The following is a 24,093-nucleotide window of genomic DNA, read 5'->3' on the forward strand; positions in this document are numbered from 1 at the left end:
GTAATGGATTTGCATAAGTGTGCAAATGAGATACGAGTGTCGAGAAAAGACTCAAAGGACAAATGATGTTGTTGGGTAATGTCGGCTAGCTTCCGATCAAACCATGTTGGAATACATATTTTTTAAATAACTTAGAGTTATTTTAAGATATCTGTTGTTAAAGATTTTGTAATCAAAGCTGCCTGCTCCAAGAAAGTATGTGCCAAGAGGTGAAAACATATATGATCAACAACTCCGAGGCTAGGATGAGTTCCAGAATGCAACTCAAAGTCCATGGCTTCCAAAGCAGACTTAACAATGGCAAACCCTGTGTCTTTTAAAGGACATGAATCGTGATATGTTTTTGGATTCAATCCGGAGACAAATGTATACGTAACCACTAATGGATACAAAATTTTATGTCAGTGGTTAACTTTTAAAATTTTAGAGGCCACAATTTTATATAGAGACGGACACAGGACAAAAATTCAGGGATTGCAAGAGCCCTAGGGGTGGCACTTTTTGAGGGGTGACACTTGTATTAGGGGTGACACTTGTGGAGGGGTTGTTTGGATACCCCTGGCACCATGGAGGTCCGCCCCTGGATGAGGGGATTGCCCGAGATACCCCGGGCACCATGGAGGTCCGCCCCTGATTTTATACAACTTTAAGTGACAAAAACATATTATCAATAAAATTCTAGAGGAGCGACCGACCATCTCTCAGTCAATCCGTGTACCCAACTCTATTGTAAATCACATCTATGAGCTTATTCACAACAGCAGCCTCGGAGAATAGCTTGGCAGCCCTTTCAATCGGTTACAGAACTGGTTCATTGTGAAAAAGCTCTGTTGAAGAAATCAAACAAAGAGAAATACAGGACATAGATAGAGGCCCAGAAAGCCCCACCGAAATGAGCCAAATTTCGAAAGAAAAACATTAATATGATTTATATTTTTTAAGTCAAAATGGGATCTGATCTTAACATGAGGAAGATGAGTGAATGAAGAAACAAGGTGTGGACCAAATTGATAAAAGTAAACTAATTTGATTTAGGATTGAAATGATTGAATGAAGAAGTAATGAAATCAATTTATTAGTATTATACGAGTTCTTGGTAAATCATACCAATGGCCACTTAATTATTGCTCTTTTCATTTTGACCACCAATCTTTCAATTTTATCAATCATACCATCTAATTATATAATTGTTGTCAATCAAGACATCTATCATTAACATTTCACCGAGGAAGTGATGTGGATGTTAACAAAATTGGTATAATTACACAATTAGTCTTCATTACTTACCCATTCTATCATTTTGATCATAATTTTGCATTATTTCAATAAATTTATCTCCCAATCATATGGTGTCACGAGTTACTAATGACATTTCCACAGCAAAATATTAAACTTATTTTGTAGAAAACTATTAATGGTGATGCTAACGTTTTATCATAAGATAATGTAATGTCATGATTGAAAAAAATAAAATATGTCACATTAACAATTTTATTTTTTTAAAGACGGTCGGTGAGTGATTAAAATGTAAAATTACTGATGGTTTTGAAAAAAATAATTTAATGAATAAAATAAAACCAAAGTAATAGTTTTGTAACTAAATATGTAATTTACCATTTTTATAATATTTATATGGATTGAAATCAAGTTGGCAACATATCACTGTCACGCACGTTTGTATGAGATGAGTTGATTTTGAGATTCTTCGACTGACATTGGAAGAACAGAACTTAACCTGAGAATTCAGGTAGAATCGATTGGGCAGGGGACAAATGTAGAACAAACATTTATTACATTATTATCGTCAAAGGCAACATGCAAGCTGCGTCTTCTAATAAAAACATGCAAAATCAAAAACACTTAAATTAAAACAACATGCTTGGGACCCATAAACGGTATGTGGCCACTATCACAAGTACGAGGAAGGCAAAGTTTGTGGGATTTGTGCACACCGACCACCCGTTTTCTTCTGACAGAACATCGCTTCAACTCAACACTTTCCCATCGGTGATCTTGCCTGGCTTTCTCTATTTGGGTAGCTATGATAACGCCTCTCACTCTGAGCTTCTCAAGACTCAAGGAATTAATCGTGTCCTTAACGTAAGCCCCCTTTCCTCTTATTTTCATTGTATTGATGTCAACTTATTGTTTTTACTTTTGATGTTGGGTTTATAGATTTGATGATGCAAAGAATTTGAGGAAAAGTTTATTTATGATTGTTTACTGATTGGAATCAGAAAGAGAAGATTTTTGTTTTGCATATGTTAAGGTTTCTATTCTGCTGTTTGAACTTTGATGTGATTTCCTCTTTCTAATTATTTGGAATGTATTGAACTAATTCTTTATTTGAGGAATTTCTTGTAGCTTTATTGATCTGGAAAATTCCTCTCAGTTTTTTCTTGTAGAAGTCTTATTGATATTTTTGGCTAAACTTGTGGATGAGTTGAACATATATTTTTGTTGTCGAGTTTGAAAATAGGGAAGAAGTTTAACCAAATGTATGATTTTGGCTCGAGGCAAGACTGGAACAGGATGTGCATGTGCAGGTGCAATTGTGAAGTTAGAAGTAGAATAATAGTAAGATTCGGTGGTCTAATAGTCCAAAGAGCGATTGTTTTCTTTTTCAGTTTTGAGTTTTACAAGGAGAACCTGATCAGATATGTAAGTGAAGTTGTATGATTTTCATAGGCTTTTCTTAGTAGGGTGGAAAGAAAATTGGAATGATTGAAAATTGAAGGGTAGAAAATTTGAAAGATTTAAAAATATTTTTTTCTTTCCATTGGTGTGCTTGGCAGAAATGATGGTAAAATTGAATGAAAATATAATTTTCTTTCCTTCATTGCTTGGTAGAATTGAAAGATGAGAGGAAAGAAAATTAAGCTTTGAAAAATACATATTTTGAACTCACTCATATCCCTATCCCATTTTCTATCATATTTTCTTGCCAAATTGGAATGATTTATTTTTAGGAAAATGATTGTCCCTCTCATTTTCTTTCATATCAAGCACATTCAAGATTTATTTTCTTTCCACTTTTCCACTCCATCCTTCCACTTTTCCACCCAGCCAAACAAATCCATAGTGTTTATTTGAGAATTTTTGTTAGGATAGTGTTATAGCCATTTCTTGGGTATATAGGCATATAATGGTGGACAATTCAAAGATAAAGGGGTAAATTATTTACATAATTAACATTTCACAGTATTCGACCTAGTTTATCATAATTAGAGAGTAATGGATGCATTGTGGCAGAACACAGCTGCTAGTGAAAAGCCTATAGGCTATAGCAAGAGTTACACATTTTGGAAGTTGGAGGATTTTGTTTTTATTTTCTAAGGGCACAAAACATAACTTTATTTAAATGAGTCAAAAATTAAGAACTTCTTATCATCAAAGAATGGTAAGATGATTATGTTTTGGACCTAATTTAATTGATACTATAGCAGTATTGAGGAGAAACCGTGATCAACTTTGGTGACTATAGATTTATTGTTTTTCATGTTGTGAATCATACTTTTAAACTAAACAAACAAATAGGTTATGTCATCCAATCGCTGTTGTTAGATTCTAGTTTCCTAAATAAGGAATATTGGTTGTATTAACTACGATATTCTGTAAATATGGTAGTGATTGTAATCTCTAACTTTGAGGGATTTATTCTAAGTCAAATATTCCTAGAATCAGTTTATTTCCTTGTTTAGAGTTTCCTAACTTAGGTCTATTAGGTCTATAAGAACCAGTGTAAAATTTCTATGAATCAATCAATCGAATTAGGTCACTTTTTGACATGGTATCAGAGTTTTTTAGCTAGATTTTGGGAGATTTTTTCACTTGGTTTTGTTGGTAGTCGTTTCTCTCCCAAGTTCCTTCGAACCAATAGAATTTGTTCAAAAAGGACATGGTCAGATGTATTGAAACCAACAACACTGAGCCTACCTCAGAAGTCTCGAGTAATGGAGGAAATCACTCAAATTCAGTAAGTGATTTGCAAAATATCCAGGCATCCCATAAACTAAATGGCAGAGTGTAACACCCCCAACCCGTACCCGACCCGGATATGAGTCAGAGATACTACATTGACTTTAAAACACAACTCTTAACAAATAATAGCAAAATATTTGAACTTATATTAAGAAAATACGATAATATACATATTGTAATATAAGTTTACCAAAATATTCAGAGCATACACAACTTAACCCTTTAATTACATGCCATCTGCCATTTATATAACAAAATGACCTACTGATTAAGTTGCTTCTGATCTGGTGGTTGCAGGAGTAATGCTGTCAAACTGCTTCACCTGTCTCGTCTACTTTCTCGGATCCTACGTGTGAAACACTCACACGCTAAGTCATCGACTTAGTGAGGCAATGTAATAATAATAACAAGGCAATGTAATGAAAATGTCATAATCATATGAAATGAGATGCAAACATGTACTTAATCAATGTAGTCTACATCATCAATATCCATACCTGTAAGCGTATGACTTTAACATTCATGAATTTGTATTAATAAGTTTCTTGGCCCATGATATCATATTGAGAACCTAAGGTATCTGAGTAATGTGAGGTTGTGCACTATGCTGTCACCACAGCTCGTATAAATGCACCGAAGTGCCGCGTAGAATTGCACCGTAGTGCCATATAATAATGTCCATAAGGACCACATAGAATTCCTTAAGAATCATATACATATGCTAGGGATCACATATGTGTCTCACCAGACTTCACACATGTTCCAAAGAATATATATATATCCCGAAGGACCGCGTAGAATTTTGTCCCGAAGGACCGCGTAGACCCTCTACCCTTGGCATGCCAACTATACCTATAGTTCTCATCTACATAACATGGGCTTTTACATTTCACGTAGTCTATATCATGTAGACATGTAAATTCTTACCTTTTCACATAGCTCATAACTTTTCTTGCATATCATGTCATATAATGCATTTTATATGAATTAATGTCATGTCTCATAATACAGAATATGCTCATGTGCCAAGATATAAAATCTAGACTTATCACAAGTCTAGAATTGAGTATATTTCTATAATTATGCTATGCATATGATCGATCCTACTTGTAGATTGTTCCCGAACTCGTGTAGGCTCGGTATCTACATAAACATAAATTTCAAGATGATCATCAGATGTCTATGTCTTGAAATTAATCTTTAATAGCTTACCAATTTAAGGAATTAATAGTTTAGTCTTTCTTTCTTTCTTTTTTTTATACATGGGGGAATCGGTTCCCCCCTGGGGGTATCGATTCCCCTCTAGCATTCTGGAAATTCATATTCGTTGAGGGGGTATCGATTCCCCTTGAATGTGTACCGATTCCCCTAGCCCAGAAATCCTATTTTGAGCTCGAAAATCATCTCATTTCAGCTCAAACATACCTATTTCACTCCCTTTAATACTCTTAGCTTTCATACACTTACTTAAACTAATTATTATCCATTCAATACCTCTAAAACTAAAAAAACTAATCATCCATATAGAATTGAAGAATCTTACTCAAATTCCAACTTGTTCTAATTTCAATTCTATTACCTCATACTTCTTAATTAACTTATTGAAAAGTCAAAAATCTTATTCAAACTTCAAAAACTCATCCATATCAAAATTTCATCTAAAAACTCATTTTCCAAATCTATACCTAAAACACTTATCTTGTTGTCTTAATGTCATATAAGCATTCATTTAGCTTATATAACATCCAAACTTCCATTTCCAATCTAAAAATCAAAGAAACTACCAAGGTTCAGATTCTTACCTTAAACTTGGTCTTCACGTTTGGAAGAAGAGAATAGTGAAGATAAGAAAGAAGGAAGAAGAGATGAGAGGATTCTGGAAAAATTTGTTTCCTACTAATGCCCCACATGGGTTATAATATAACCCCATAACATTTTTTTAATTATTATTTTTCCTTGCAAATGACCATTTTGTCCTTAAATTAATTTCATATTTACTAACCATTATTTTATTCTACTTTAATCACCAAATTCTGAATTTTTACAATTTAGTCACTAACCCGTTACTTAGGATGTTACAAATCTCTCCCCCTTAAGAAAATTCATCCTCGAATTTTCATTGCACGAACAAATGAGGGTATTGATGTCGCATATCTTCTTCACGCTCCCACGTTGCTTCTTCTACTTTGTGATTTCTCCACAACACTTTGACCAAAGGAATAGTCTTGTTCCTCAATTGCTTAACCTCATGAGCTAAAATTTGAATCGGTTCTTCCTCATAACTCATATCCGGTTATACCTCGATCTCTTCTGGATTTACGATATGGGAGGGATCCGATCGATATCTTTGAAGCATTGAGACATGGAATACATTGTGAATCTTTTCCATTTCTGGTGGTAACGTCAATTGGTATGCTACGGGTCCCACCCTTTTTACAATCTCATACGGTCCAATAAACCGAGGACTTAATTTCCTTTTCGACCAATCTCAACACCTCTTCCATGGAGACACTTTTAAAAACACTTTATCTCCAACTTGAAATTCAATTTCTTTCCTTTTTAGATCTGCATATGATTTCTGTCTGTCTGCTGCAGCTTTGAGATTACTCTGAATTATTTGGACCTTTTCTTCTACTTCCTGAATCAACTCAGGACCAAGCACTTCTTTATCTTTGAGCTCGTACCAGTTCAAAGGCGTACGACATTTCATTCCGTAAAGAGCTTCATAGGGAGCCATTTTAATACTCGACTGATAGCTATTGTTGTAAGCGAACTCTGCCAGCGGTAAATACTTTTCCCATGATCCTTTAAATTCCATTACGCATGCTCTCAACATATCTTCCAATATCTGAATAGTTCTCTCTGATTGCCCATCAGTCTGAGGATGAAAAGCCGTACTAAAGTTTAAACGAGTCCCCAACGCTCCATGCAAAGATTTCCAGAATCTAGAAGTGAATCGAGGGTCTCGATCAGAGACTATGGAAACAGGTACTCCATGCAATCTAATAACTTCTCTAATATACAGCTCTACATACTTTTCCATAGAGAAATCCGTTCTAACCGGAAGGAAATGCGCTGACTTAGTTAATCGATCAACAATTACCCAGATTGATTCTCTTTTGTTCGGAGTCAAGGGTAACCCCGAAACAAAATCCATCGTAACATTTTCCCATTTCCATTGAGGAATGAAAAGCGGTTGCAATAATCCTGATGGAACTTGATGCTCGGCTTTGACTTGTTGACATATCAAACACTTAGACCCAAAATCGGTGATGCTTCGTTTCATCCCTGACCACCAAAATCGATTCTTCAAATCCATATACATCTTGGTTCCACCCAGGTGCATCGTTAACGGACTGCAATGAGCCTCTGTTAATATTTCTTTCTTCAAGTCGTCATTGTCGGGTATAACAATTCTTCCTTTACAATATAGATTTCCATCTGACTTAATCTCAAAGTTTTTAATCTCTTTGTTCTTTACTTGTTCAATTCTTTTCAAACACACTTCATCTTTACTTTGCAATTCTCCTATTCGTTCCAACCATGCTGGTTTAAGGGTTAATTCTGCACAAAGACCACCGTCTCCCGTTAAAGATAATCTTGCATCCATAGCTCGTAAAGCTGCAAACGTCTTTCTACTCAAAGCATCTGCTACCACATTAGCCTTTCCGGGATGATAGTCAATTATCACATCATAATCCTTTAAGAACTCTACCCATCTACGTTGCCTCAAATTCAAATCTTTTTGAGTCATCAAGTACTTCAGGCTCTTATGATCCGTATATAAGTAACAACGTTCCCCATAAAGATAATGACGCCAAATCCTGAGAGCGAATACTACAACAACCATTTCTAAATCATGAGTGGGGTAATTCCTTTCATGTGGTTTCAACTGTCTCGATGCATACGCTACCACCTTTCCTTCTTGCATTAATACACACCCCAACCCGTTATGGGATACGTCACTGTATATTACAAAATTCTTGCCAGATTCCGGTTGAACCAATATCGGAGTTTCCATCAGAATTCTCTTTAAAGCTTCGAAACTTTCTTGACATTCCGAAGTCCAAACAAATGGTACGTTCTTTCTCATTAACTTTGTTAGAGGCAACACAATCATCGAAAAATTCTTAACGAATCTTCGATAGTAACCGGCCAGTCCAAGAAAACTCCAAACTTCAGACACATTCTTAGGAACTTCCCAATCCATTATAGCTTTAACCTTCTGAGGGTCTACTCTAATCCCAACTGCCGAGATCGCATGCCCCAGGAAAATTACTTCCTTTAACCATAACTCACATTTGGACAATTTGGCATACAACTTTTTATCTCTTAAAATTTGCAAGACGATCCTCAGATATATGCTATGCTCTTCATGGGATTTCGAGTACACCAGTATGTCATCAATAAAGACAACAACAAACTGGTCCAAGTAGGGCTGAAAAATCCTGTTCATAAGATCCATGAAAGCGGCAGGTGCATTCGTTACTCCAAATGGCATTACAATGAATTCATAATGACCATATCTCGTTCTGAAAGCTGTCTTCGGAATGTCTTTTTCCTGAATCTTCAATTGGTGATAACCGGAACGTAAGTCAATCTTCGAGAATACCGAAGCTCCTTTTAATTGATCAAACAAATCGTCAATACGTGGAAGGGGATACTTATTCTTGATTGTCACCTTATTGAGCTATCGATAATCAATGCAAAGACGCATTGATCCATCCTTCCTTTTAACAAATAATACCGGAGCTCCCCAAGGTGACACACTTGGTCGAATAAATCCTTTTTCTAACAAATCTTGCAATTGATTCTTTAACTATTGCAATTCTTTCGGAGCCATCCGATAAGGTGCAATTGCAATTGGAGCGGTTCCTGGCATTACTTCAATTTGAAATTCTACCTCTCTATCCGGAGGTAATCCTGGCAATTCAGCAGGAAAAACATCAGGGAACTCTCGAACTATTGGAATCTCCTCTAACCTTTTCTCTTGAGCTCTTGAATCAATCACATTTGCAAGAAAACCCTGACATCCTTGTAGCAATAATTTCTTGGCAGACATCACTGATATTACATTTGCTAAAGGATTACACATTTCACTGATCACATTAACTTCTATTCCTTCTGGACTCTTCAGGGTTACCTTTTTCAATCTACAGTCGATATTCCCATAATAATGAAACAACCAATCCATTCCCAGAATCACTTCAAACTCGTCAAAAGGTAATTCCATCAGATTAGCAGGGAATTCAATTCCCTGAACCTTTATGGGACACCCCTTACAGACTTTGTCCACCTGAGTACTATGCCCTAACGGATTAGTTACTATCATCACATTACTCGTAGCTTCTATAGGAATCCTCAACTCCTTTACTAACTTACTTGTAATATAAGAATAATTAGAACCCGGATCAATCAGCACCAATACTAATTTATCATACAACTGAAAAGTACCTGCTATAATATCAGGGTCATCACTGTCTTCACTTGTCTTTAGATTGTATACCCGAGCAGTGGATCAAACTTCAGGTTGAGCAGAGAATTCAGACGGGTTCCTTCCTATGCCTCTTCCTCGTCCTCTTTGTGAGGAAGAACCAACTCTTCCAGATGGTGCAGGCTCACCAACAATCAATGGACAATCCCGGATAAAATGTCCGGCGTCTCCGCATCGAAAACAAGTCCCAGCAGCCATACGACAAGCCCCATAATGGTTTTTCCCACAGTGCTGACACTGTCTCCCTTGACTCGGAGTAGATCTCCCAGCACCAGATTCCACTGACTGCGTCTGTCTAGGTCTTGCCTGACTTGCTCCCTTAGCAGACGATGCAACTGATTCTGATCTAGCTTGTGATCGAAATCCCGAGTCTCTTCCCATTTTTGATGGTACTGAGCTAGAAGAAGTAGTCGTCCTCTTTGATGTCTGAACTCTTGAGTCCCCAAATCTTTCATTCTGAGCCCTTTCAAGAGCTTTTGCACGATTAATCACCTCCTGGAACGAGGACAAGTTTAATACTATCAACAATTCTTTAAGTCTAGGGCGCAAGCCCTCTACGAACCATTCGCAAGCATCTTTTTCAGTAGGCACAAGCTCAGCTACAAACCTGCTCAGCTTATTAAACTCACATTCGTACTCATATACAGAGTGGCTCATCTGCTTCAAATTCATAAACTCATGCTTCATTTGTCGGATAAACTGATCTCCAATATACTTGTTTTTAAATTCTTCTAAAAATAAAGACCAAGTCAACTGGTCGGTTGACATCCTAATGGTGACGTTCGTCCACCATATCCTCGCCTGACCCCTCAATAAAGACACAGCTCCATCTAATTTCTCCACTTCGGAACAGTGGAGACCATCTAACATGATTTTCAAATCATTCAACCAAAGATCCGCTGACACTGGACCTTCCTCAGCTTCTCCCTTAAATTCGGGAGCTCCTAAACCTCTCAACTCTTTTGCTACATTTATTCTTTGAGTTATTGGAGCAGAAGGTTGAAGACGCGTCAGAATAGCGTCTAACGTTCTGAAGAACGTATCTTGATCTTACACAGGCACTCCTTGAGATGCCTGTTCTTCACCTTGCATGGCCAGGGCAGGTGAATTACTGCTTTCAGCATGCCTATCTTCTCCCACTTCACTTCGGGAGCTATTATGTCCGGACATCTAATAAGAATAAGCACATTGTTCTATTAGCAAAACAATATACTCATACTATACCAGATCAGAAGTTCTCACTATTTGTTGGCATGTATTCCATTTAAAGACTCTATAGACTCTGGTTCATGCCTAGAATCGGCTAAACCATAGCTCTGATACCATTAAATGTAACACCCCCAACCCGTACCCGACCCAGATATGAGTCAGAGATACTACATTGACTTTAAAACACAACTCTTAACAAATAATAGCAAAATATTTGAACTTATATTAAGAAAATACGATAATATACATATTGTAATATAAGTTTACCAAAATATTCAGAGCATACACAACTTAACCCTTTAATTACATGCCATCTGCCATTTACATAACAAAATGACCTACTGATTAAGTTGCTTCTGATCTGGTGGTTGCAGGAGTAATGCTGTCAAGCTGCTTCACCTGTCTCGTCTACTTTCTCGGATATTACGTGTGAAACACTCACACGCTAAGTCATCGACTTAGTGAGGCAATGTAATAATAATAACAAGGCAATGTAATGAAAATGTCATAATCATATGAAATGAGATGCAAACATGTACTTAATCAATGTAGTCTACATCATCAATATCCATACATGTAAGCGTATGACTTTAACATTCATGAATTTGTATTAATAAGTTTCTTGGCCCATGATATCATATTGAGAACCTAAGGTATCTGAGTAATGTGAGGTTGTGCACTATGCTGTCACCACAGCTCGTATAAATGCACCGAAGTGCCGCGTAGAATTGCACCGTAGTGCCATATAATAATGTCCATAAGGACCACATAGAATTCCTTAAGAATCATATACATATGCTAGGGATCACATATGTGTCTCACCAGACTTCACACATGTTCCAAAGAATATATATATATCCCGAAGGACCGCGTAGAATTTTGTCCCGAAGGACCGCGTAGACCCTCTACCCTTGGCATGCCAACTATACCTATAGTTCTCATCTACATAACATGGGCTTTTACATTTCACGTAGTCTATATCGTGTAGACATGTAAATTCTTACCTTTTCACATAGCTCATAACTTTTCTTGCATATTCATGTCATATAATGCATTTTATATGAATTCATGTCATGTCTCATAATACAGAATATGCTCATGTGCCAAGATATAAAATCTAGACTTATCACAAGTCTAGAATTGAGTATATTTCTATAATTATGCTATGCATATGCACTCACCTATATTTCTTTGCCTTCTCTTCGATCGATCCTACTTGTAGATTATTCCTGAACTCGTGTAGGCTCGGTATCTACATAAACATAATTTTCAAGATGATCATCAGATGTCTATGTCTTGAAATTAATCTTTAATAGCTTACCAATTTAAGGAATTAATAGTTTAGTCTTTCTTTCTTTTCTTTTTTTTATACATGGGGGAATCGGTTCCCCCCCTGGGGGTATCGATTCCCCTCTAGCATTCTGGAAATTCATATTCGTTGAGGGGGTATCGATTCCCCTTGAATGGGTACCGATTCCCCTAGCCCAGAAATCCTATTTTGAGCTCGAAAATCATCTCATTTCAGCTCAAACATACCTATTTCACTCCCTTTAATACTCTTAGCTTTCATACACTTACTTAAACTAATTATTATCCATTCAATACCTCTAAAACTAAAAAAAACTAATCATCCATATAGAATTGAAGAATCTTACTCAAATTCTAACTTGTTTTAATTTCAATTCTATTACCTCATACTTCTTAATTAACTTATTGACAAGTCAAAAATCTTATTCAAACTTCAAAAACTCATCCATATCAAAATTTTATCTAAAAAAATCATTTTCCAAATCTATACCTAAAACACTTATCTTGTTATCTTAATGTCATATAAGCATTCCTTTAGCATATATAACATCCAAACTTCCATTTCCAATCTAAAAATCAAAGAAACTACCAAGGTTCAGATTCTTACCTTAAACTTGGTCTTCACGTTTGGAAGAAGAGAAGAGTGAAGATAAGAAAGAAGGAAGAGGAGATGAGAGGATTCTGGAAACATTTGTTTCCTACTAATGCCCCACATGGGTTATAATATAACCCCATAACATTTTTTTAATTATTATTTTTCCTTGCAAATGACCATTTTGTCCTTAAATTAATTTCATATTTACTAACCATTATTTTATTCTACTTTAATCACCAAATTCTGAATTTTTACAATTTAGTCACTAACCCGTTACTTAGGATGTTACACAGAGCTACCTGAAGTGGTCTCAACTGGTTTGAACATTCTTAAAGGGGAGAGAAAAATTGAGTCATCTACTTTGAAATGGACTTGAAGAAGGAGATCCTAAATTCGAGGCTTGTGATGAGTAGGATTCGTTGGTGATGTCTTAACTGTAGAATTTTATGGTGCCCGAAATCAATGACACTTGTATGTTCCTTAACACATCCAAAGAGATATGGGAAATAGTGAAGCAAACATATTCAAAGGCCCAAGATGTTGTACAAATCTATGAAATCAATACTAAGATTTCATCTACCAAGAAAGAAAATCGTTTGATCACTGAATATTCAACATATTACAAGGCATATGGCAAGAAATGGACTATTACTAGTGTATCCAGATGAGATGTAGTGAAGATGCAACACTTTTTAAAAGGTTTGGATTTATGATTTTCTTGTGGGACTAAATATTGAGTTTGATACAGTAAGGGTTCAAATATTTGGAAATAAGGACCTACCATCACTAAATGAGACAATAACAATTGTTTGGGTTGAGGAAGAAAGAAGAAAAATTATGATTGAGAATGGAAGGGTTAACCTTGGTTACAAAGGTTGTACATGAAAAAAGGTTTGGGGGCCTGGAACAACCAACCAGTGAAGATAGTAGACAAACTGAATTCACAAGGCCACTCAACAAAGACCCTTTTTGGTGCACATATTACAAAAAACCTCGCCATACCAAGGAGTAATGCTGGAAACTCCATAGAATGCCACAAACAACAAATATATATTTTCAGCCAAAAATGGGCAACCGAAAGGGCAAGGGAAGACATACACAGTGGAACGGCAGATTGAGGAGAACGATTCTCAAGAATCACCTGTTGAGTTAAATAGAGAGGAGATTGAGAAGCTAAAAAGCCTGTTGGGATCACTAGAAAAACCGTCTTCAACAGGTACTTGCAGTTTAGCTTTTTCAGGTATATCCTCTTCTCAAACTTCTAAAGTCTTGGATATACCCAATAAAATTTCTTGGATCATTGACTCAGGAGCCACATACCATATGACCCAATACTCATAAAACTTAATCTCATATACACCTTGTCCTAGTAATAAACTAATTAATGTTGCTGATAGTTCAGTTATTACAGTGGCTGGTCAGGGAGATGTTGTAAGTGAAACCCTTACTCTTAAAAAAGTCTTCTATGTTACAAAGTTGTTTACTAATCTTCTATCTATCCAGAAAATTACCAAAGATTCTAACTACAATGTGGTCTTTTACCCCACTCAATGTGTTTTTCAGGAATAAGGTACGAGCACGATGATTGGACATGCTAAGGAAATAAATAGGCTATACTATTTCTAAGAATCCAATGGACAAGTTAGTATTCTGAACTCCTCGCCATTAGCTTTCCTCTCTGAATTTGTTAAAACCAATAAAGAGAAAATTTGGCTCCATCACATTCGTATTGGCCATCCGTCCTTTAGAGTCCTTAAAATCATGTTTCCTTTGTTGTTCAAAGAGTTAAAAGTTAAAAATTTCATTGTGATATTTGTGAACTTGCAAAACATAAATGTACTTCTTTCTCAGCAAGCAATAAAAGAACTTTATCTCCTTTTACTCTTATTTATAGTGATGTATGGGGACCATCCTCTATTCTTAATATTTTTGGGGCTCGGTGGTTTGTATTCTTTATTAATGATTGTAACGTGTATCTTGGATATTCCTTCTAAAACAAAAATCTGATGTAACCTCTACCTTTCGAAATTTTTACAATATGATCAAGACCCAATTTGGTGTTGAAATTAAGAGGTTTCAGTTAGAAAATGTCAAAGATTATTTCAATCAATTTATCTCACCATACTTCCAAAAAAGGACATCATACATGAATTATTGTGCATTAGTACACCCCAACAAAACAATGTAGCTGAAAGAAAAAATGGGCATATTTTAGCTATTACAGGAGCTCTCTTGTTCCAGAAAAATGTTCCTAAACAATATTAGGGAGGTTTTCCTAACTGTTACTCGTATCCGAGGCTTTAAATGATGAGAATTGGAAAAAGTGCCATAAAAGTTGAAACAAAAACACTTGAGAAAAATAAGACATGGGACTTGATGGAGCTGCAAAAATAAAAGAAACCAATGGGATGTCGATGGAGGTTCACGGTGAAGTACATATCTGATGGTTCTTTGGAGAGGTACAAAGCAAGACTAGTACCTAAAGGGTACACTCAAATGTAGAGTATGTTGAAACATTTGCTCTTGTTGTAAAGATGAACATTCTAAGAGTTTTGTTGTCCCTAACTGCTAATCGAGGATGGAAATTACACCAATTTGACATCAAAAATGCCTTTTTACATGGTGAGATTAAGGAGTAAGTATACATGGAAGTCCCACCAGGGTTTAGTTGAAATACTGGACAAGTGGTATGCAAGCTAAATAAGGATTTATATGGACTGAAACAGTCCCCGAGAGCATGGTTTGGAAGGTTTACCAAGACAATGCTCAAGTTGGGGTATAAACAGAGCCAAGGTGATCATACTCTATTTGTAAAACACTCGTATTTAGGGGGGATGACAGCCTTGTTAGTCTATGTGGATTACATTATTGTGACAAGAGATGATTTGGAAGGAATGAAGATTTGAAGAAATGCCTAATAAAGGAATTTGAAGTCAAAGAACTGGGTAAGTTGAAATACTTCCTAGGTATCGAGGTAGCACATTCTTGAGAAAGAATCTTCATATCTCAACAAAAATACATTGTTGACAGAAACATGCAAGCTAGAATGCAAACTAGCAGAGACTCCTATAGAGGTCAACCATATACTTGGAGATGCATTAGAAGAGGAAGATGTTGATAAGAGTTCCTATCGGAGGCTAGTGGGATAGCTCTTATCTTGTCACATATTAGGTCGGATATTTCCTATGCAGTTGGTGTAGTAAGCCAATTCATGCAAAACCTTAAAGAGTCACATTTTAGGGTTGTGTACCAGATCTACAGTACTTAAAGGGCACACCAGGCAAGGGAAACTTATTTAAGAAAGGGGAGAAGCTAGGTCTTGAGGCCTACACTAATGCAGATTATGCAGGGTCTAAAGTTGATGGAAGATCAACCTCGGGCTATCATACTTTCCTAGGGGGCAACCTTGTGACTTGGAGAAATAAGAAACAAAATGTTGTGGCTAGATCCAATGTAGAAATTGAATGTAGGGCAATGACACTTGGAATTTTTGAGTTGTTATGACTAAAAATAATTTTTGAAAGATTTAAAAATCAAGTGGGAAGGTCTAATGAAAATGTATTGTGATAATAAGTCAACTATCAATATTGCCCACAATCCAGTTCGTCATGACTGTATAAAGCACATTGAAGTTGATAGATATTTTATAAAGGAGAAACTTGACAGTGGCCTAATTTGTACTCCTTATGTGTCCACTGATGGTCTATTGGCATATATACTTACCAAAGGATTGTCTGGAAAGATTTTTCAGAAGTTAGTGAACAAACTGAGAATGGATGATATCCACTTTCCAGCTTGAGGGGGAGTGTCAGATTCCAATTTTCTAAATAAAGATTAATGGTTGTATTAACTAGGATATTATGTAAATATGTAAGTGATTGTAATCCCTAATTTTGAAGGATTTATTCTAGGTCAAATATTCTTAGAATCAATCTCTTTTCTAGTTTAGAGTTTCCTAACTTAGGCTTATTAGGTCTATAAGAACTAGTGTAAAATTTCTATGAATCAATCAATCGAATCAGGTTACTTTTTAACAGCTATCAGTGATGCAATTGAAGGCTGCCAAGTTTAAAAATTTGTAGATTGCTTATATGGAATATCCTTATGTTTTCAACATTATCTCTTTGCAGACTGTACCTGCTTGTCAAAATCTTATGAATTCATTTGTCTATCACTGCCTGTAAGATGACAAAATTTTACGATTTGACGATGCAATACAATTTTTAGGTGAGTTAACCTTTGTCTTTCATTTTGAGTCTGTTTCAGAAACTTGACTTTGATACCTCCTCTTTTGTGCACGGTTTTGGTATTTTCTCTTTCGTTCGTAGGTTTTTTTTTTCACTTGTGCAAAATTCACCATGTTAGTTTGAGCAGAACTCAATAACATTCACACCCTTTTTTAATGTCATGAGAAGCATTTCTTAAGTAATATTTTCTCCTTTTATGTTACATATTGAGAGGCTTCTTAGTTTTATTGATTTTCACATTATCAACTATGAGTGTTCTGCTGTCAAATACACGTGCTTCCCTCAGCGCTCTACATGTTCAAAATTTGTAAACGTTGCTAAGATAATTGAGTTTAGATCTCAAAAAACTTTTCTCAACTTGGTATTTTCTTATGGTTTGCTCTGCTTAAATCATGATGCCTTTGTTACCCTAGTGAAATGGCTGTGGAGAGTATATTTTGTTAATTAATGTTTGTTGGTTGCACTAAAGTAGTTCAGACACTGTCAATAGTCATGTTGCATAGTTTTGTATTCTCATTGGCATATTTTGACCTGTGATTTGTTTCTGAATTTGCAGAGCAATGTGAGGCTCGAGTCCTTGTGCATTGCATGTCCGGAAAAAATAGGTTGATTTTACTGCTCCTTCGTTCCCCCTTATCCAAGAAATAGGCACTAAGAAAAACACGAGTATATTGTGTTCCTCTTTTTTTAATCTTATTTCATACCACGAAAAATTTTGAAGCTGAAAGTGGGTATTTCACTTTGTTATTTTGTACACAAAATATAAACTGCTTTGCATGTGTTTGTACACACTTTTCTGTTATTTTTTTCTTTTCAAAAAGGAATAATTAGAAGTTTGATATTTTACTTCTTGAGACGGGATATACGTGCATGCATACCAATTTAAACTAACGAAACCGTTTGTGAGGATGATTAGATTCTTTCTGACAGGTCTCCAGCTATTGTAATAGCTTACTTGATGAAGTCTAGAGGATAGCGGCTTCAGCAAAGTTATCAGTGGGTGAAAGAGCGGAGATCTTCTGTGGAGTTAAGGTATTTACCAGCATCGACTTATATTAACTAATACGTTATTATTTTAGTTAATTGGATGTCATTAGCTTAATTGAAAAGAATATAGGAGTGCCACTTGATATTATTTGCAAGAGGAAAATGGATGTCATGCAATATCAATGTGGAAGCGGGAAAAGTATAATGCTGCTGAAACTATCAACCTGTGTCCGATTTCTGATTGGTATTTGATAGATTACATGGGATGGGTGGATAATGTTTCGTAGTATTTAACTGAAAAATCAACTTTTCCTTCCACCTGAGGGAATTGAGCAGAATGGCTTCATTCATGAATAGGCTATATGTATGACGTGCACGTGTTAAGTAAATTTGTTTCCAAAAGTAATTTCTCTTTCGTATGATCGAAAATGAGTTTAAGGATTATAGACTTGTAGTTGTGATGTTTATATTTTGTACAACCTTGAACATATTGTTGTTTTTATGTGGTTTGCAGCTGTGTACCAACAATTGCAAGATTTTGAGCAAAAGCTCTTTGATCCGAATCCTGCACTGTTGGGGAAACCGGTTTATTTCCCACACGAACCTAGTTTCAAAATTGACCTAAAATGTCAAGATCAAAACCACCAAAGGTTGCACAGCGGATAAACCCGTCAAACTATTGAATATTGAAACACAATGTAAAAACCGAATATAAAAAAATAAAGGAGAGAACACACTAAATTTACGAGGTTCAACGAGAATATCGTATACTCCTCGGGTACCACACCGGAAAATAACTTCACTATCAACAAATATTACAACAAATGAAATTTTTTAGAATTCCCAAAGTGAGAGAATAAAGAAAACAAGAGGAAGAGAGAACTTGTTTTGGGATGATTTCTAATGAAATACTTAGGCCTATTTATAGTTGAGTTTTAAGGACTAAACTTATAAATAACCTAATATTTTAGGGACCAAAGATGAAATTCCCATGTGCAAAGTTGACCACCTACCAAAGATTAATTTCCAATAAGTTGGCCACTAACCAAGATGATTTTTCCAATAAGTTGGCCACCAACCAAAGATGTCAACTTTGCCAACTTTCAAGCCAAACATAACAAATCTCCACCTTGGCTTGAAATTACCAAGCCTACTCAACTTCTTCAACTCCCCAAATTTGATGAAGTTATTTTAATGTAATGCCTCTAATTGCACTCACAAGTGCCACACACCCGAAGGTGTTCATACTTTCAGGATGTTAATCAAGTTCAAACAATGATTGAACTTGATTACTGTTACCACATTGGTCATCATATCTGCAGGATTTTCTGCGGTTGCAATTTTCTGAAGTATAATATTTTCTTCTTCAAAGATCTCCCGCACAAAGTGATACCTCACGTTGATATGCTTAGTCCTTGAATGGTAGACTTGGTTTTTCGCTAGGTGAATAGCGCTCTGACTGGCACAATAGAGACTAATATGACTTTGAACAACTCTCAAGTCTTCCATCAACCCGTTAAGCCAAATTGCTTCCTTCACAGCCTCTGAAACTGCCATGTATTATACCTTTATAGTAGACAAAGCCACCGTAGATTGCAAAGTAGACTTCCAACTTACTGGGGCTTTAGCAAGAGTAAACAAATACCCAGTAGTTGATCGACGCTTATCCAAATCACCAACATAGTCGGAATCAACATATCCAACCACACACTGACCAAGTGCTTCATCCTATTCAAAAACTAAACCAACATCCACTGTTTGTTGGAGATACCGTAGAAACCATTTCAAAGCTTGACAATGTCTTTTTTCCAGGATCATTCATGTACCTACTCACAACTCCAACTGCTTGTGAAATGTCAGGACGCGTACACACCATTGCATACATTAAGCTCCCAACTGCATTAGCATATGGAACTTTTTCCATATACTCTCGTTCTTCGTTAGTTTTAGGAGATAACTGAGAACTAAGTTTCAAATGAGAAACTAGTGGGATACTTACATGTTTGGTAGTTTCATTCATGCCAAAACATTGTAATATCTTTCTCAGATACTGCTTCTAAGTTAAACAAAGTTTCCCTCTCTGTCTATCTCTGCTTATCTCCATACCAAAAATCTTCTTGGCCTCACCTAGATCTTTCATCTCAAACTTATGATTCAACTGAGCCTTTAATTTTTCTATCTCCTTTTGACTCTTCGAAGCGATCAACATATCATTAACGTACAAGAGAAGATAAATGAAATATCCATATTTGAGCTTTTGCTAATACACACAATGATCATATTTGCTTCTAGTGTACTTTTGTCTCCTCATAAAGCTATCAAATCGCTTGTACCACTGCCTCGGAGATTGTTTCAATCCATATAGCGATTTGTTCAGCTTACAAACCCATTTCTCACAACCACCATCTTTGTATCCTTGTGGCCGAGTCATATAGATCTCCTCTTCTAAATCACCGTGCAAGAAAGTTGTCTTTACATCAAGTTGAGCTAGCTCCAAATTCAACTATGCTACCAAGGCCAACAATATTCTAATGGTGGAATGCTTCAAAAGAGGGGAAAATACTTATTGTAGTTAATTCCCTCCTTTTGAGCCCCATCTTTCTTTGCAAATATCTACTTGCATTCAATTGCTCTTTTACCTTTTGGTAATTGTACCAGTTTCCAAGTGTTGTTCTTTTGGAGAGATTGCATTTCTTCATCTATGAAAATTTTCCACTTATCACTTTCAAAGCTTTGTATTGCTTCTTGGTAAGTGATAGGAATATCATCATTAACAACTGGAAGAGCATAGGCCACCATATCAACAAATCGAGCAGGTCTACGAATTTCACTCCTTGGCCTTGTAACTGCAAGTGGTTCTAGTGCCTCCAATGTTTCTTGGGTTTGAACCTCTTAATCTTCTGATTCTTCTATTAGAGTTGAAGAATAAGCTGCATCAACTTCTAGGATCATCGTCTGTTGAAACTCCACCTGTTTTGGAGTATGCTCCACCTGCTGCGGAGTATTACTTGTCTGGACAACTTCATTTATTACTTTCTTTGCTAGGGTATATTCATCAAAGGTAACATCTCTGCTACAAATTATCTTCTTGGTGTCTAAACACCAAAGGCGGAATCCCTTCACTCCATGGGTGATTCCCATAAAGAGAGCATTCTTTGCTCTTGAATCAAGTTTGGATTCCTTCACATGATAATAAGCAGTGAATCCAAATACATGTAAGGAATCATAATCAGTAGCAGGTTTTCCAGATCATACCTCCAATGATGTTTTTCCTCCTATCACTGATGATGGCAGACGATTGATGAGATGGCCAGCATATGTCACAGCCTCAGCCCAAAATGTCTTACTTAACCCAGCATTAGACAAAATACATCGAACTTTCTCCAATAGTGTTCAATTCATACGCTCTGCCACCCCCATTATGTTGTGGTGTATTCCTAATAGTGAAGTGTCGAACAATACCATACTCATGGTAAACGTCAAAGAATATGTCACTTTTATATTCCTCTTTATTATCCGTTCTAAGACGTTTGATATTTCTACCAATCTGGTTCTCGATCATATTTTTCCATTTAAGGAAAATTCGAAGCACTTCATCTTTAGACTTCATCGGATACACCCAAACTCTTCTGGAAAAGTCATATACAAAAGTTATAAAATAATGGTTTCCTCCCAAAGACGGTGTCTTTAAAGGACCCCATACATCTGAGTGAATATAATCTACAATACCTTTTGTATTATGTATAGTGGTGCCAAACTTCACTCTCTTATGCTTTCCCAGAACACAATGCTCACAAAAGTTCAATTTGCAAGCATTTGCACCTTTCAACAATCTTTTCTTTTCCAGAATTTGCAAGGATTTCTCTCCAGCATGTCCCAACCGCATATGCCATAACTGGGTTGTGTCCAAATCATCACATCCGAAAGCTGCTGCAACTGCTCCAATAATTGTACTACCTTGGTAGTAATACAAATTATTTTTCCTGATGTCCTTCATCATCACAAGTGCACCAGATGTGACTTTTAAAACTCCATCTCTCATAGTGACTACTGAGCCTTTGGATTCCAAGGCTCCCAACGAGATGAGATTTTTCTTCACACTGAACACGTATCGGACATCAGTCAGAACTCTGGTTGATCCATCTTGATTCTTCAATCAAATTGAATCTATCCCAACAGTTTTACAGGCATTGTCATTGCCCATATAAACAACTCCTGCATTTTAGTTATACTAAATCGGAGAACCACTCCCGAGTAGGGGACATATAATAGGTACAACCCGAATCTAATATCCACTCATCTGAATGGAATGTTGTTGATGAAGCAACCAATATATGTCAGAGTCATTTGCATCATGCTCTGCAACACATGCATCTGGAGCAGTTTTTCCTTTATTCTTCAGCTTCGGACAATCTTTCTTTCAATGGCCTTTCTCATGACAAAAGACACATTCATCTTTTTCAGTCTGGACTTTGACTTTGATTTCCCTCTCCACTTTGGCTTTTGACTTTTTGAGCGACCTCTTGCCACCATGACCTCCACTGCTTCGCGCTTGCTCTCCTTTTTGGTTTTCTTTCTAAGTTCATAACTATACAAAGCAACAGTTACATCTTTAAGGGTAATATTTCTTACCATTAAGTAACGTTGTCTCAAGGTGCTCAAATTCATCTGGAAGAGATGATAACAACATCAAAGATAAATCTTCATCTTTGAAGGTTTCATCTATGCCCAATAAGTTTGCCACTAGTTCATTGAAAGCAGTGATGTGTTCATTCATACTGGTATCTGGTTGATAATCAAATCTGAACAATCTTTTATTCATGTGGAGACGATTCTGAGAGCTTTTGTTTAGGAATTTTTCCTCCAATACTTTCCACATCTTACTTGCAGAAGTCTCGTTCTTGTAGCCATACTTCTGCTCCCTAGAAAGACAAGATCGAATCGTGTTGCACGTCAAATGATTAATTATTCCCCATTCTTTCTCCTCTATATATTCAGGTTTTTCTTCCTCAATGGCGATGTCTGGACCTTGTTGGAATAAAGCGTCTAACACCTCGCCTTGCCACATGCCAAAATGAACGGATCCATCGAACAACTCCACTGAAAAATTTGCATTTGACATCATCCTTCTCACCGGTCCAGATGAAGAGCTTAATGTCTCAACTGATCTGTATTTAGCATTTTAATTCTAACAAACAATATTCAATAGCACGAACTGTATCTTTTCAACACAAGCATAACCTCAACCGAAGCTCTGATACCAATTGTTGGGGAAACTATGTTATTTCCCACACGAACGTAGTTTCAAAATTGACCTAAAATGTCAAGATCAAAACCACCAAAGGTTGCACAGCGAATAAACCCGTCAAACTATTGAATATTGAAACACAATGTAAAAACCAAATATAAAAAAATAAAGGAGAGAACACACCAAATTTACGAGGTTCGACGAGAATATCGTCTACTTCTCGGACACCAGACCGGATGATAACTTCACTATCAACAAATATTATATCAAATAGAATTATTTAGAATTTCCAAAGTGAGATAATGAAGAAAACAAGAGGAAGAGAGAACTTGTTTTGTGATGATTTCTAATGAAATACTTAGGCCTATTTATAGTCGAGTTTTAAGGACTAAACTTATAAATAACATAATATTTTATGGACCAAATATGAAATTCTCATATGCAAAATTGGCCACCTACCAAAGATGAATTTTCCAATAAGTTGACCACCAACCAAGATAATTTTTCCAATAAATTAACCATCAACCAAAGATGTCAACTTTGCCAACTTTCAAGCCAAACATAACATGCACTGCATACATTCCCTCCAGCTAGAGCCCCGTCCTTCAACTTTGGCCCCTCAAACGATCCAGTTCAAGTTCCTATACCTATTCTGGCTTTTAGTAATCTCGGTGCTTCTTCTATTTTCGCCCGACCACCTTTAGACGTTCCTCCGCATGGGTTCACATTTGGTGCCGGTCAAACCCAGAGAAGTATGTCTGAAAGCCTAGGTAACCCTAATGCCAATGATATTCCGATGGATATCCCGAAATTTCTTTAGCAAGGTCACAACCATTTCACCAGAAAATCTAACAAGACCGATTTTTATGAGGTTCAGTGTGATATTTGGCTGTAAATTGCAAGTAACTATTGATTATTTTCTGGTTTGTAAGATCCAATGAGTCGATACATTCGTTCTCAGTTCCTCGATGTTTAATTGAGCTTACACCATCTGGCTCCTTCCAATGTGAATATTTGTGCATCC

General features: G+C 36.3%; 1 pseudogene; it reads left to right on the plus strand.

The window, feature by feature from the left end:
* The first annotated feature begins 1,889 nt into the window (after positions 1-1,889).
* Positions 1,890-23,889, plus strand: LOC120133044 (annotated as a pseudogene).
* Positions 23,890-24,093: the final 204 nt, after the last annotated feature.

This window comes from Hibiscus syriacus, unplaced genomic scaffold, assembly GCF_006381635.1.
Source record: "Hibiscus syriacus cultivar Baekdansim isolate YM2019G1 unplaced genomic scaffold, ASM638163v2 tig00001732_pilon, whole genome shotgun sequence".
Classification (NCBI taxonomy): Eukaryota; Viridiplantae; Streptophyta; class Magnoliopsida; order Malvales; family Malvaceae; genus Hibiscus; species Hibiscus syriacus.